Here is a 15,109-nt window from a genome sequence, read left to right on the forward strand (position 1 = left end):
CAATCGGTGAAGAACTTCCGAAGATTTAAGTTTTTGAACAAACGAACATTTACATTTCTATTTATGTAGATTTATTTGTTCGTTTAATAATACAATTTTTTTAAAAAATTTTTGGTGCATCATCATATAATTTAAACAATAAGTGATATCTGTTTCATCACAAAACTTGTGTAAATTGTGTTCTTTGAAGGTACCAGATGACATAATGAAGTAGTCAGTACTACTTGTGCAAGTCACATAGAATTATATCTTAATAAGTACTTGAAAGATTGAAAGTGTAAATTAGAATTTCATAAACTCAATCGCTTTTACGGGAGTTAGATGATTTTAAAAATAAATAAATAAATGATTTATGTTCCTTCATGTATAAGGAATGTTTTAATTTAATTTAATTTGTTTTCTGTTCTCTGGATCATTTTATTTTATTTTTGTTCTTTTTTTCCTTATTTTTATTATTGTACACTGTTATAGGGCGCCTATTTGTTTAGTTTTCTCTTTTCCAAAATATTTTATTGTTATTATTTTCTAATCGTTTCTTTTATTATTTTTTACATCTATTCTCTTTCTTTCAGTTTATTTATTATTATTAAGTATTTTGTTTATTTATTTTTCTAGGTGGAGGGGTTTCTATCAGTATTTACTATCACCAGAGGTTGATTATTCAGTTTATTGGAGAGAATATGACTTGAACTAAGTCCCCTTATCACACTACTTGCTGGACTGAGTGATTGAGGAAGAATAGATGTTGGGTATGTGTAATACTCGTATTTAAGATGTAAATGAAAAGATTAATCCTTTAAAAGGAGTAAGCAGTTGTATATTGTGAAATTAAAAATTTAAAAACAAAACATTTTTAATCAATAAGATAATATTATGCACTTATTATTATAATATTAAATTTTATATATTACAGACATCTAAAACTGTATTATACTTATGCTGTTTATGGTTATCAATAATTTTTATGGTCATGATTAGTTATCACCCAGTTGCTAATTTATGAAACATAATGACAATCTTTCAAAACAAATACTTTCACTCAGTTAAATTGAAAATCTCCCTCCTCATAGGCAATCCACCTCTTCAACTTCTATTTTTCGTGTATTTCAGAATGAGAGGAGTGGATTGCAAGAGGCTTCATCATAATCCTATTAGTGGGCGATCATTCTTGATCTTCCTGACACATGTATAATTTGCCAAATTATAAGTTTTCTATTTCTTCGGAAACTAAACTCACATAACTGGATAAGTTATTGCTTGATTTTTTTTTCTTTTTTGTTTTTTTTTTGTTAAAGAATTATTAGCGACAGTCTTGCCATGAATTCTTTAAGGGACTTTTAACTTTTTTCTCTCTCTGAGCGGAGTTGTTTCAAGATTTTTTTTTTACTTATCTTTTTACATCCTTTTTTTTTGGTGAGCATAAAAAGAATTATAAGAGTGATTTGTCCCTATGGGAGGCTGTAAAGGATAGGAAAGAATGCCTTGGGCGACATGTAAATTTTGGGCTAGCCAACTTTATGTTATACAGTTCCAACTCTTTCTATCTTAAATAAATTGGTGGTGAGGCGATGTTCAAAGTGAAATTCACTCAGCATAACCCACGTAAATACTTTTTTTTTATTTCCTGTAGATAACTCAAATGGTTCCCAATAACTTTCAACTTAGTAAATGAAAGGAAGTAATAATTAATAACTCTCGTCTGAGTTAAAATGTGAAGTGCAGGTAACAAAATTAAATCCGTTCTAGCGTTTACTACTTTGGGCTACTTTAGCTTTTAAGTGTTTACTTTAGCCTAACGCTTGGGAAAAATATGTTTTTTGTTTATATTGCACCTAAACTACAAGATAAGTTAGAGATTTTGCTGTTAAATAATAGTGAGGTGCTTAATTTAAGGAAATTAAACCCAAGAAAGTCTATTAGGTTTAGTTTTAATAACATTAATAATTATCGCCCAACTTGTTTCGATAATATCTCGGATGATTTGTCACATTTTATTGTTCATTGTCCTTTTTACAAAGACTTTAGAGTAAAGTATTTACAGACATATCTGCGCGGTAGTTCTATGAATTTTATCATACAGCTCTGCCGATGATGTGAATAAATTGTATTTTATAACTTTATGGTATCCTTTTTTTTTTCTTTCTTTATTTATTTGCTATTCACAATCTACAAAGAATAAAATGTAATAAGTGAATACGATAAACGAACACTTCATGACAGGATCAGCTTGAGGAGAGAAGCTGCCCGCCGGCAACACTCTCGCTGGAGTTTCTTGTACTATTGAAGCTGGTCACGAGGCCAACAGCGTTTTAATCGTCGTGGAGGACGATCTGGTATCGTTGTGGAGGCGAGATTTAGAACAAGAGGATTGGTACAGAATGGAAGAGAATCAAAGAATTTTCTATATTTAGATTTAGATTCGTCAGTTACGTATGAGATTTTGAGGTCGTTATGGAGGGTGGAGTTAGAGACATAAAATGGAGAATTCGTAATCTGACGGAGTATTTTGGATTGGAAGGACTGGATCTTTTGTGAATTGGAAAGTTTGGCTGAACCCCACAGTTCGAGTCCGTAAGTCCAGATCGGTTTGAGTACGCAGTTGTATATGTAGTCTTTTATGTTCCAATGACAGCTTAGATTGTCTGCACACAATTTGTAGTAATTTGTTTCGTCGGTTGAGTTCAAGTCTTTTCAGTTTAGTGTGCGGATTCCACGTTAGTCTTTTGTCGATGTACATCCCAAGGTAGCGAACTAAATTAGCAGAAGGAAGAGGAATTGATTTGAAACTTATAGATGGACAAGAATTACGACGCAGAGTAAAAGTTATCTGTTCGCACTTTTGAGTATTGAATTTGACTTTCCACTTTTTGGCCCAGGGTTCTAGTTTGTGTAGATGAGATTGTAGATGAGAGGTGGCTGTAGTGGCGTCTGAGTTAGAAGAGAGAATAGCAGTATCGTCAGCGTAAGGGCAGAGCAGTGTGTTCTGAGTCAGTTGGTAGGTCAGATGTGTACACAGTATAGAGAAACGGTCCGAGAATACTTCGTTGAGGTACACCAACCCGTGCCAGAGAGTAGTCGGAAGAGGCAGATCCACAGCTTATCTTAAAGAAGCTGTTATGGTATCCGCACTTAAGAAGAGAACTCGATTGACTCATTATCTGAAGCTGATAAGCTAATTTAATTTAGAACATTATTCCCTATTGCTCTCGATTTTTTAATTATTTATATTCATTACTCTAAACTTAAGTATTATTAAGACTTGTAAGAAGGTATTTTGTTTCCATTTATTTCTCTCTTTGTGTAAGAAATATGCCTAAACAATAAATATAATTATATAATTATGAATTATATTAAGAATGAATAAATTATAATTTTCATTACTTTTGGTATCAGCATTTGTAGAGAGAATTTGTCTGATTTGTTTAGGTTAACTTAGCAAGTTAATACAATTTAAAATTCTAAATTTCACTTATTCTTAATTTTAACATTTTGTGCTGTCTTGTTCTGTTCTTCTTAAATAAGTAAAGTAATCGCCTATTTTTTCAGGCGGGGCTTAACGTCCACCTACCAATTAGGTGTCGTGGACGGAGGCGACTAGCAAACACACTTTACTGTAAATTTCTTTTATTAACCATTAAATAAAATCCAAGGCCTAAAGACCGGGAATCGAACCCAGTACCACAATACATATTAGCTTCGCAGGTCTCGCCTCTAACCGCTCGGCTACCGTGGCCCCTTTCTGTTCTTCTTATACTTGCTTTTCTTTTGCTTTATTTACACACATAAAATGTACTTCATTATTCTTTATTTCTATATTCACTATTATTTGTATGAATGTATTTTGTACTCAATTATGTATCCAACTATTTTTGTGCGGGCTAGAAGCACAAACAAAAATAAGAATAAATAAAAATAACATTAATAAATATTTTTTTAATAATTGTGTACAAACACCATTTCAGTTAAATTGAAAATCCTTTCCTCATACACAATCCACCTCTTCAATTTAACTGTTATGGAAGTGAACTGAAAAACCAGATCAATTAGGAAATTAATCGGCTGATATTCACAGAATATTAAATCCTCCCAATCCTAACTAATTGTTGGACAAATAACAACTTCTTTAGTGTTCAAGAGTGCTCAATTATGATGAAGCTGGTTCATACCATAATTTCATTAGAAACTATCTGTGATTGGTAATTGTTTAAATCGATTGTTTTTTATCAATCAATCAATCAATCTTTTTATTGCTTTTAAGATTTTCTTACAGCAAGGGTTGAGTCGATTTACAAAGTACTAAAGAAATTTACAAAATAAATTGAAATAATATAAATAATAATAATATTAAAAAGTAAATATGTAAATGGTGGAGATAATATCATTTTACCTAAAGAAAAGAGAAAAAGAAACAAAATTAAAAAATAAAATAAAATAAAAAGTAAAAATAAAAATAGAAATAGCGAGAGAGTGTATAAAATAAATCAATTAAAATAAAACTGCTACTGATTTTGCATAAAATTTTTTAGCTTTAAAGATTTAAGAACGTAAAAAAAGATGTTATTCAATTTGCTATAAGACTATTGTCAATAAATTTAGCATTGTATTATCGCCCATGGGGTAAAATATATGGTTGGAAAGATACATTTGTCTAAAGCAATTCAACATAGGGCATGTTAAAAGGAAGTGTTCTAAATTATCACTTTCATATGCACATAAGTTGCATTGTTGGTCAGGATTAAATCTATGTGAAACCTTATCAAGGAAGATTCTGCAGTACTTGTTTCCAAATAACCTCAATTGGCTGGCTACCCTTAATTTGTTTATATGGCAATAAAAAAAGAAATAAGATTCTCCGAGTCCTAAAGTACTGATATTTCGAAAAACTGGATTATATGGTGATGTGACCGCCTTGGTTACGTCTTTACAGATAAGGTTATTTTTAAAAGATTCTAATAGGTTGGGGAGATAAGAGGATAGGAGGTTGGGATCTTGAGATTTCCATATATTATCAGCTCCTATTTCAAGTAAATATAACCTAAGTTCATGGCACCAATTAAAGGGGATCTTTAATCTGTTTTTTATATAGTACTTTATTTAATGATAATTTATTTTGTTTTGTAAATTTTGTGCATCATTATTTAATTTAATTAACGCTTTATCTTTTTTTCACTTCATTTACCTACTGATAGACTTTTTTTCTTTTTTTAACCAACGTCACAAAAATCTCAGTCACACTTCCTATATCTAGTGCTGTTTAATCTGGCCTTCAAGGTTGACTCTCCTAGCAACCTCTGCGGTCATTTATTATTTGATTCAAAGATATTCTCATGTTCATTATTTACCCTTGATCAATCAGCATCCTACGTGCTCCTCTACCTGTCAAGAGTTTCAACTCTTTATGTGTCAATCTTTTCAAGACTCTTTCGTGGTCAAATTACGCCACAGTTTCAACTCTTGGTGGCTATAGGTCAAGTCTACCAGATCTATTGTAGGCAATATTTATTCCCTTACTTTTTTTTTTTTAAGCTTAGTTGCAGTCTTAATCTTTGTATATTTTTATTAAATGTTTTTCGCGCACTTACAGTGTAAAATGTTTGCTACCAGTGGACTTCTATTTTGGCTTCTGTCCACTTTATTTTAACGAATAACATAATAAAAGCTTTCCTCGGCTTACCAGAATCGGATTCAAGAGAGAACGAAGAGTATCTTTAGGTAAAACGTGATCATTTTCGAGAGCTTTAGCTTTTGTTAATCACTTCTGACTGTCCATTTCGGTCTGGTCGCTTCCAACATCTATCTTCTGAGGGAGAGGTCCTTATAACCATGGGATGAAGATTTTTACCGAAAGAGAGAGAGACAGCCAGCTTATGAAATGGTTTAATCAATGATCCATTATTCTCTTGATCGGTAATAACTTTATTTTATTTTTTATTTTTCAGTTCTATTTGACAAAAAGTTTGAGTCGTTTGAGTGGTTCTTTTTGACGAACTTTCTCCAGATTAGATCCACAATGAGCTAAAATTAATGCTAAATAAACAAATCAAATTTAATTTCTTGCTTTAGGAATACAAAAATAAATGTGTACGACAGGTATCTAACGTAAACAGTGATTGTTATTCTTCGTTTTACGTGCGTGCATTGTAGAAAGGTGGGCGAACATATACACACATATGAGGACGATCTCGATTCTATGCTAATAGTTGTTCGGATGGTTGTATAGTGGAGTCTGGCCTGGAGCAGTGTATTCGGCACGAACTCCATATACTTCCATACACCCACATCGCCGCCGCTTCACCTCTATAACCCTGCGGCATCTGCCGCACACAACTATACACACTATTTAGCATATTTATATATACTCGTGTTCATCATAAGAATATCTTTCTTACCGAACCATTCTGGATGATCAGTTCTTTCTACACTTAGATATTGCCATCAAGTCAATAGCCGAAAAGGTCGTCCAGGACCCTCTCCTTTGTTGGTCGGGAGTGGATTCGTGTCGCTTTCACACATTATGCTACCACAATCCTAACGATCTTCATTCTTATTTCTTTTCCTGTATTTTTTTTTTATTTGCCAAATTATTGTACGTCGATGTGGCATTTCCTTTATTATTTTTAATGTGAAATATATTTTTTATTACTTTTGGCAAGTGGGAAACCTTTGTAATATTTTATTTATACACAAATAAATTATTGTCATCCGAAAAGGAACTTGTGCTCCTTTATTATAAAGAACTTCGCTAGATTTCTCTTTAATTATTTAACAATACATAAAAAAAAACTTATAACGGAACTTTCAATTTCTAAATTCTTCTTGATTGTTTTTCTTATTTACGGTTCTTCATTCATAGTTAAAAACGTTCACTGCCTTCTAGTTCAGTTCTAGTTTATGGCTACGCCTTAGAGAAGGATTCTTATTGGGGGTAATTCGTTACATTTTAGTCAGTACAAGTTCCTGTATCGAGTGTGAGTTGATGTTTATAGGAACTGAGGAAGAATGTGAAATGTTGTAACGAATAATTAAAATTCCCGAAATGTCACTGAATAAATTATATATCGAATGTTGCCCACTTTAGTATTTACAAGTTAGCCAAGCTAACATTCACCGGCACCTAAATTTTTTGCCCGAATTATTGAGTTTGCCGAGACATTCCCAAACCATGTTCGAGTTAAAAAAAAAACAAAAACACTGGATGCCAGAGTGGCTATCGGAAAATATGGCGATTTCCTGATTAATTTGAATGCATCGTGAAGATGCTCAGGATATTTCCGAGGGATTCCAAGAGGCTGGTATTTGGATCAAAGTCCATAGCCTCATTTCTCTCAGGAGTTCTCGCCTAATCTGTTTACCACACAGATTAATAAGACGAGTTTTAAAATCAAAGTATAATTACATTATAATGAATTAAAAATTAAATTATATATACAATCAAAAGGAAATTTAGGTGCCACAGTTGCCGAGCGGTTAGGGGCGTAGCCCGCAAAGCTAATATGTATTGTGGTACTAGGTTCTATTCCCGCTCTACCCCTTGCATTTTATTAAATGGTTAACAAAAGAAATTTATCGTAAAGTATGTTTGCTATTCGCCTCCGTCCGCAACACCTAATTGTGCAGTTGGACGTATAGCACGCCTGAATAAATAGGCATTACTTTACTTAATCAAAAAAATTATATCATATTATATTTTGCTATTTTAATTTCTCTTATACTATGTAAAAGAAAATTATTACATTCTGCAATTGCCGGTTTTGAGATTTAAAAAAAAATCATTTAGAGGCCCCCCTCAGTAAGAAATGGTGGTCTTTTCAAACGGAGTTTGTCTGTACGATATACAGTAAGGTAAATCCAAATCCCAGAAAAATCCAATTTGATATTTCATAAGGATGTTACAAAGGATGGGGCACCCAAGGATTTAGTTAAATCAAAAGTTCTGATCTACTAAATTTATCTCTCTTTTTTAAGAGTTTTTCGTAAACGATTTTTTATTAACTTCACATATAGCTCATCTTATTAAACTATTGTATAACACACCGATATCATATCTATCTGATCTATATTACCACACATCTATTTCATTTACTTATATTATTTTTTTTGGATCATTTGTCTTAGGGAATGGCTATGGTTTTCCTTGATTGGTTTCATTTCATTAATTTAAGATTTGAAAACTGTATAATATTCGTAAAAATTATATTTTACTCAAATGTTCGCAGTTCCACTAATATTTCTGAGTTAGAGCCTTGAGAATAGCATTTAGAGAAAGTTTTGTGACAATGTCTCTTCAGATTTTTATCATTAAAAAGAAAAAAAGTAAAGAATAATTTGTTTTTTATAAATTAATTCTTGCATCAGTTGAAAATAATTTATTCAATCGATAAGAACAAGTTTAATTAAAAGTGAGAGAAGCAAATATGTTCAAGCTCGACCTTTTAATTTAGGTTGAATTCTAAAACGTAACAGATGGGAAGAAGAGTCTCCCAGATTTGGGTGACTTTCTATTCAGTTTGGCTACTGTTTGTAAATATTTTGTTTACTAAACAAAACTTCTTCAGTGTTTTGGTGAATTCATCGCTTATATGGTAGGCAGTTAAACGTAGACTGTAGAATAATAGTTTAAGTTTCTAAGCATTGAGCCAGATTATTTTATTTTTTTAAAGTATTAAGTTGTACCAGATTATTTTATTTTTTTATAGTATTAAGTTGAATTAATTATTCGCTGAAGCCTAAAAGGAATCTGGCAGAAAGACTTCACTTTTTGCTCCCTGAGTAGCCGGCATGAGTTCTGGAGATGTGCCGAATGGAATACACTTGTGCGGCCAGTTATTTTCAATAAAATGAATGGTAAATCCTTAGAATCAAAATTGGAGAAAGAAGCTATCTGGTAAAATAGTATTTCACTACTTAGATCAGGGTTGGCGAACCATTTTGAGACGTGGGTCAAATTTTGTTCATTTTTTTTTTAGTACTAGCTCTTGGGTCACTAATGCCCATTTGCACAATAGTTAAGTTTAAAGATTTTAAACTGAATATTTTCAAAACTAAACATCTTTGAAATTCAGTTGGCTTAACGGGTAAAACGGGACGAAACAAGTGCTATGGATGTCTCTTTTTACAAATATAACTGAACAAAACCTTACAAAAGTGTGTTTTATCTGAAGGAAAATCTAAATATGGTTATTTGCTTTGGGTTATCGATTTTTTTAACAAACAAAATATGAGTAAAATTATACATTTTATTAGATATTTTGTAAACACTTTTGCTTTATTTCAAATACATACTACAAAAGCATTTGTCGTCATTTGCGTTTTAGATCATCACGTGATGATCAAACTAAAGGTTATAGATAGCATTTAAATTGCTTTTGTGTCAATGGTGATTGAACAAAAATATAGATAGAATATAATTTATCCACACAATTAGAAAATCTAAATCAACCCGCGTAAACAAACAAATGGTTGCCTAGCAATTGTGGATCAGTGTCTGACCCGCGGGTCATAGGTTCGCCATTACTGACTTAGATCATTAAGCTTTTTGCCAATACTAAATTTAGTATGTTCGGTAGAGACGTAAACTCTATCAAGAGAATGCTGGAGAGATTCAGAACCCAATGATGTCTTTTACTACTTAAATGTCTGCTTCTGGGAGCAGTTCATTAGGTGACAGGTTGGCATTAGGAAATAAAGCCTGTCTAATTTTTTCCTTCTACACTTTTTATTTGAATAACAGTGAAGTGTCTTTTTTGTTTTTTAAAAGTTCCATGTTTCAGAAAATTTAAATACTTACAAAGTTGTGTCTACCATTTTTTTTGTTTTATTTCTGTACGCTTTGCCATTTTTGTTAGCTTCTACTCCTATTCAGTTCTTTTAAGTATTTATGGACCACGTATTGCATGTTCCATTCTAATATTTTAGTACTGAAAGATGTTTGTATAGGAATCGTATACAGGTGTCTAGAAAACACCCCAACATTAATTGAACATTGTTTCCTAAATACGTTCCCGGGCAGAAGGTAATACTGTGAAATCATAGGAAAATTAGGTGAGAGTAGGATAAGAAATCTTATGAAATTGGATGGCAGCAGGGTATCAGTAGGGGTAAAGCCCTAATTATTTTACATCAGTACCAGTTGAACTGCGACCAAGTAGGGTAGAAGCTAGCACAAACTTTCTCACATATAATTGAGGAGCCTGCTTGTGACTTTTGGACTATCTGTACCGAATTAGCCACAAGAAGGTGCAAGCTTAGAGCTCATTTCTTCCGCTGTTGGGTGTATAATCCATGAGTACCAATGTAAGCTGTAGTGCAAAATTGAAAGCCTCATCGTAAGTAAAGTACATGTTTTTTTTTCATCTTTCTAAGTACCACAGCTTCTTATGGTGTCTCTACCTTCCTTTTAAACCTTTGTCCAGCTGCAGATGTATGTGTTTCTAGAGTCATCTAATTCTACAAGTTGAGGTTATCGTTTTTTCTACATTGGTGTTGGTAATTGTAAAATATCTGATGTAATTATTTATTTATTTATTATTACTCGCTTACAATATTACAATTGTAGCAAGGGGTAGTCCCGAGCATTTACAGATATAATACAAAAAAAAGAGAACAAAGACAAATATAAATTCACTTTTACAAATGAAAAAACTATTAAATTAATGAAAACAAATTTCTATTTTTTTATAGAATTAATTACAAAAAAAATACATGCATTTCACTTTATGTACCTTCTCTTACAAAATTTCAGGTTGTATTCAAGAAGAAAACTTTGTATAGTACATATGTAAATTCTTGGATCTTAAACTATCGGGCAGATAATTAGGAAATGAATTAGATCATCTTTATCGTTTCCACATAACGGGCAGGGGGAATCAGTATTAAACTTATAGACCTTACTGAGGATATAGAGTGGAGGCTTATTCTCAGATATTAATCTGGCAATTATGATCATATCAATGTGACGTTGATATCTGATATAATTAAAAATCTATTACTTTATATTTTGATGTATCAGTAAACACTCTGGGCCAGTATCAACCCTCCGGTGGTGGAAAAATACATAATTTCGTTTACTGCCTACTACTTGCCTCTACCGAGAGAATATTTCCTATACAAAGATTGTACACTGCAAATTACCAAAACGGAGCATGAAATTCATGGTCAATAAAGTTTTAAAAATAATCTGAATAGAAGTTGGAGCTAATAAAAATGGTTAAGCATACAGCAGAAAAATAAACATCTGGAGTTGGCCCCAAATTTCTACGTATTTAAATTGTCTGAAACCGAATTTTTACCGAAAAAAAATTCATTTGACTTCACTATTATTCGAGTGAAAAGTGAAGAAATAGAAACCAGTAGACTGGTCGAGAAAGTAGGCAAAATGAAGTCGAAATTCAAGTGCTAACTGTAAGATTTTGTAATTTATAACCTTGGAAAAATAGGAGAAATACTATAAGTAGTGTTTCCTTCTTCAACTATTTTAGAGTATGATAATAGAAAGTTCAAGATGTTATGATTTATAGTGGCAAAATATTAAACAGTTTTTTTTTGTTATTCTTGAAGAAAAAGTTGGCATTTAAAGTGAGGAGACTGCTGCTCTCTATATAAGACCAGTATTCCTTACCATCCTCTATTATACATTTTATATAATGCACACGTTTTCACTCAACATGTTATATCCCGGCTGCACCCTAATTTGGTTTAATATAATATTAATATTAATGAGAGAAATGTGAGATAAAATATGGAGATGAACAACTGTTGAGTCTTCTTCATTTCTCCAAGTCCCACTCTTTATTTAATTTATTACATTTCTTTTGAATTTCTTTTTATTGTTTTATTTGTTTTAGGCGAGAAATCTCTTGTCCAAGACAAATGGAAGTTATTATCACACCATTATTGAGATGAAGATGCTCAAGGTAGCCCAGAACAGCAAACCAGAAATGCTACCAACATACTTTGTACTATCAGTAAATAAAGGAAGTTTGCTTAGACAAAATCAATTCATCTTAACATGATCATAATTACGGAAAAAATGAATGTTGCTTCAGCAATATCTTAAGCCAAACAAAAACCGAATAACAAAGTAAGTAGCATAAAAATGCCCCATTTTGGTTTTATGGTATAATATAGTTATCATAGTTCTATATAATATTAAACAAATTATAATAATACAGTAGTTATTTTAATGTTTAGTTATTTCAACATTGTTTAAACTATTTGTATCAATCACACGCTGGCTCAATAGAGCCTTCTATCTAGTCTTGCTGGATTTTAGCTTTTATGGAGCTATTTATTCCGCAAAATCCATTCTACATCTGTTACAATCCTTTTTGACCAGTATTTGCTTGGAGTTTGCAGGTCAGGTATATCCAGGTCAGTGGTCTGATGAGTAAAATGTACCAAAAGACAGGGATATCTAATTTGAATTCACACTGTAAAAGATTGCTTCACTGTGATGGTTTGTTTAGTTGAATTTGTTGCTGATGTGATGATTCCATGTAAGGCGTGGTCTAAATATGATCCAAGATATTTTACGGATTCATCGGTAGCTTAACAGTGTGTTTATTTGGCTGTTAAGATGCTTTGTGCTAGGTTAGGTCTTCCAAGTATAAAGATAACTGCTTCCAATTAGTTACCAACTATTTCCAGTTTCCATTTAATAAACCATAGAGTTCGGGCATCTCCAGCAGCTAGGATCTGATCATCATAATGTTCCGAGCACTTATCCTTGCGAAACAAATTCCTGCTGTGATATGTCTTGCTGATATTTATTTAGATAAAAAGTTCTGCTTTCAATAAGTGAGTGTCAATCACTAGTCTAACAATACATAGAGATAGTTTAATTTCGTTCAGCTCAAGTTCTAAATCTGCTAGCCAAACTTTTTCAGAAGCTTTTCCCAAATTTCTTAATATGGGCCAGAAGGAACCTGTAAAGTCTCAAAATAGGCTTTACGTCAGAATCAAGTGTCGTTAACTAAGATGGACTTTACATTAATAATTTTTCTCATTAAACATTAAATAAAAAGCAAAACCATGGATGGGAATCGAACAGAGTGATATAATACATTTTTTAATAATAAGTGTGTGCATGGCCATCAAACAGTGCACTGTGAAAAGACTACAGAAACTCTCCATTTGAAACTCTCAACATCTATGATGTTGGTTTAAAGAAGTCTTTCTAGCCTCTATTTAACTTCCTTTTAACAATATTTTGCAAACATTAGAAAGAAAGGTAATTAGTTCTTAGCTTTATAGATCTTTGTTGTGTTTAGACACCATTATAAAGTTGATAAGTTTCCACGAGTCAGTCAAGTAGCTTAGACTAGCGTTTAGAATAGAGAAATGAGCTGAGTAAAAAAAACAGTAATTTTGGGGTAGTTCTTATACTTGACACCACTATTACTTTGGTCTTGGGTATTGGACGCGAACTGTTATGTCTTTTTTAATTCCCAGAAAAGTTTTGTTGACTATTTTATAAAATCCTCACGAACAGTCTGAGGAAGAATAAAGTATTCCATTTTCCACATCTCTCATACTTTAATATAATACACTTATTAAGTGCAATTATGCACAATAGCTTAATTTAGGTTTTTTTTTTTCCAGGCAAGAAGAGTCAACATCTGAAGAAGAAACATCTGAAGAAATCTAAAGGCCGGCAATTAGGTTCGAACCAGGGATCTCCACGTGTATATTATAAATATAATATACAAAGTACTGAATTGTTCATTATTGCAATAAAATTGATTACAATACACCAATTGTGCAACTTTTTAAACAGTCACACCTTACCATTCTCATAAAACTAATTACTACTGGAGTGGTCATTTACACATCTACACGGTTCGGTATTTTTTTTCTGGTCTAATTCAAGTGGTAAAGTAATTTAGCAATGTGTTTCTATATCGACTCGATATTTATTGCCAGTTTTAAAAGAATTTGTTTAAAACTTCTACAGGATTCATTAATTTCTTTACAAAATGAAATCACAGTTAATTTCCAAGAAGTTTTATCTTATTTTAAAATTCTAAAATTTTCAAATAAATATATAAATATAAATAAGTCTGAATTGGTTATCTGCAACAAAGCCAGTCTTAATGGAAATTTAATGTATTTTATCTGGTTTATTTATTTTATTTCTTTAATTTTGTCCATTTCTAATTGACAATCAATTGATTTTCTTTTTTATTACCTATTATATTGCGTATTTCATTCTAATCGCAAATGATATTTTATTAGTATTCACTAAGGCCTCACTTTTGATTATTTACGACAAAATTTCGATAAACCAGCCTTAATTAAAAAATAAAATTATATACAAAATCAAATAAAAAATTATAAGAACTTGTTATATGTTTTATCACATTAGTGTTACATCGCCCATAACGGATCAAAAAATTATCTTTAAAATCCAATCGTAAGGTACTAACTACAAAGATGGTTTGACAGTTCTGAATTAATAAATCATAGTCAAAATTTCTATCGCCTGCATTATGTACGTCTATAAAAATAAAAAAAAAATGATTAACTAAGATCTTAATAAAAAGAGTGACTGTTTTATTTGAATTTACATTTGTAATACATAAAAATTATTCATGTACGTCTATAAATTAATACATCATGTTTTTCTTTCTCTCTTTATTTTTTATTACTATTATTATTTATGTATCCTAGTTGAGGGATTATAAATGGCATTAATGGATTATTTAATAGCTTTGTAAAATAGTATTTATTTAGTGTGTACAAACAAAAGTCTTAATGCTGATGAGACTGGTAATTAATTTCTGAGTAACTACAGGTATCAGTAACTGGTCATCTAAATTTTTGTCTTCTCTAAACAAGTTAATGTTATTTTAATTAGACACTAGTTTTTTTTATTTTTTAAAGATACAGCCATTATTTACAATCTCAAAGAAGTTCAATTTAATTGTAGAGTACCTATTGTTCATCTTTGTTTGGTGACTGATTCTTCAATACAAGAAAAAGATTTATTATTATTGCCAGTTTCAGTTATTTTTGTTTTTGTTTAATTCTAAATTTTCGACCTAGGTAATAGGTCATCTTCAGTGCTAATATTTATTATAAATTGCAATTTATTGCCACTTTCAGTAATTAT

At 31.4% G+C, this 15,109-nt stretch overlaps 1 long non-coding RNA gene across 1 annotated transcript; it reads left to right on the plus strand.

Annotated features, from left to right (window-relative positions):
- Positions 1–405: 405 nt before the first annotated feature.
- On the plus strand, positions 406–13,854 carry LOC141455716 (uncharacterized). The gene is made up of 3 exons (XR_012459410.1): positions 406–749; positions 11,844–12,079; positions 13,600–13,854. It is a non-coding gene; the product is annotated as an uncharacterized lncRNA (long non-coding RNA).
- The last annotated feature ends 1,255 nt before the right edge of the window (positions 13,855–15,109 follow it).

This window comes from Rhodnius prolixus, unplaced genomic scaffold (genome assembly GCF_049639745.1).
Source record: "Rhodnius prolixus isolate KJV_2025 unplaced genomic scaffold, Rpr scaffold_4, whole genome shotgun sequence".
In the NCBI taxonomy this organism is placed as follows: Eukaryota; Metazoa; Arthropoda; class Insecta; order Hemiptera; family Reduviidae; genus Rhodnius; species Rhodnius prolixus.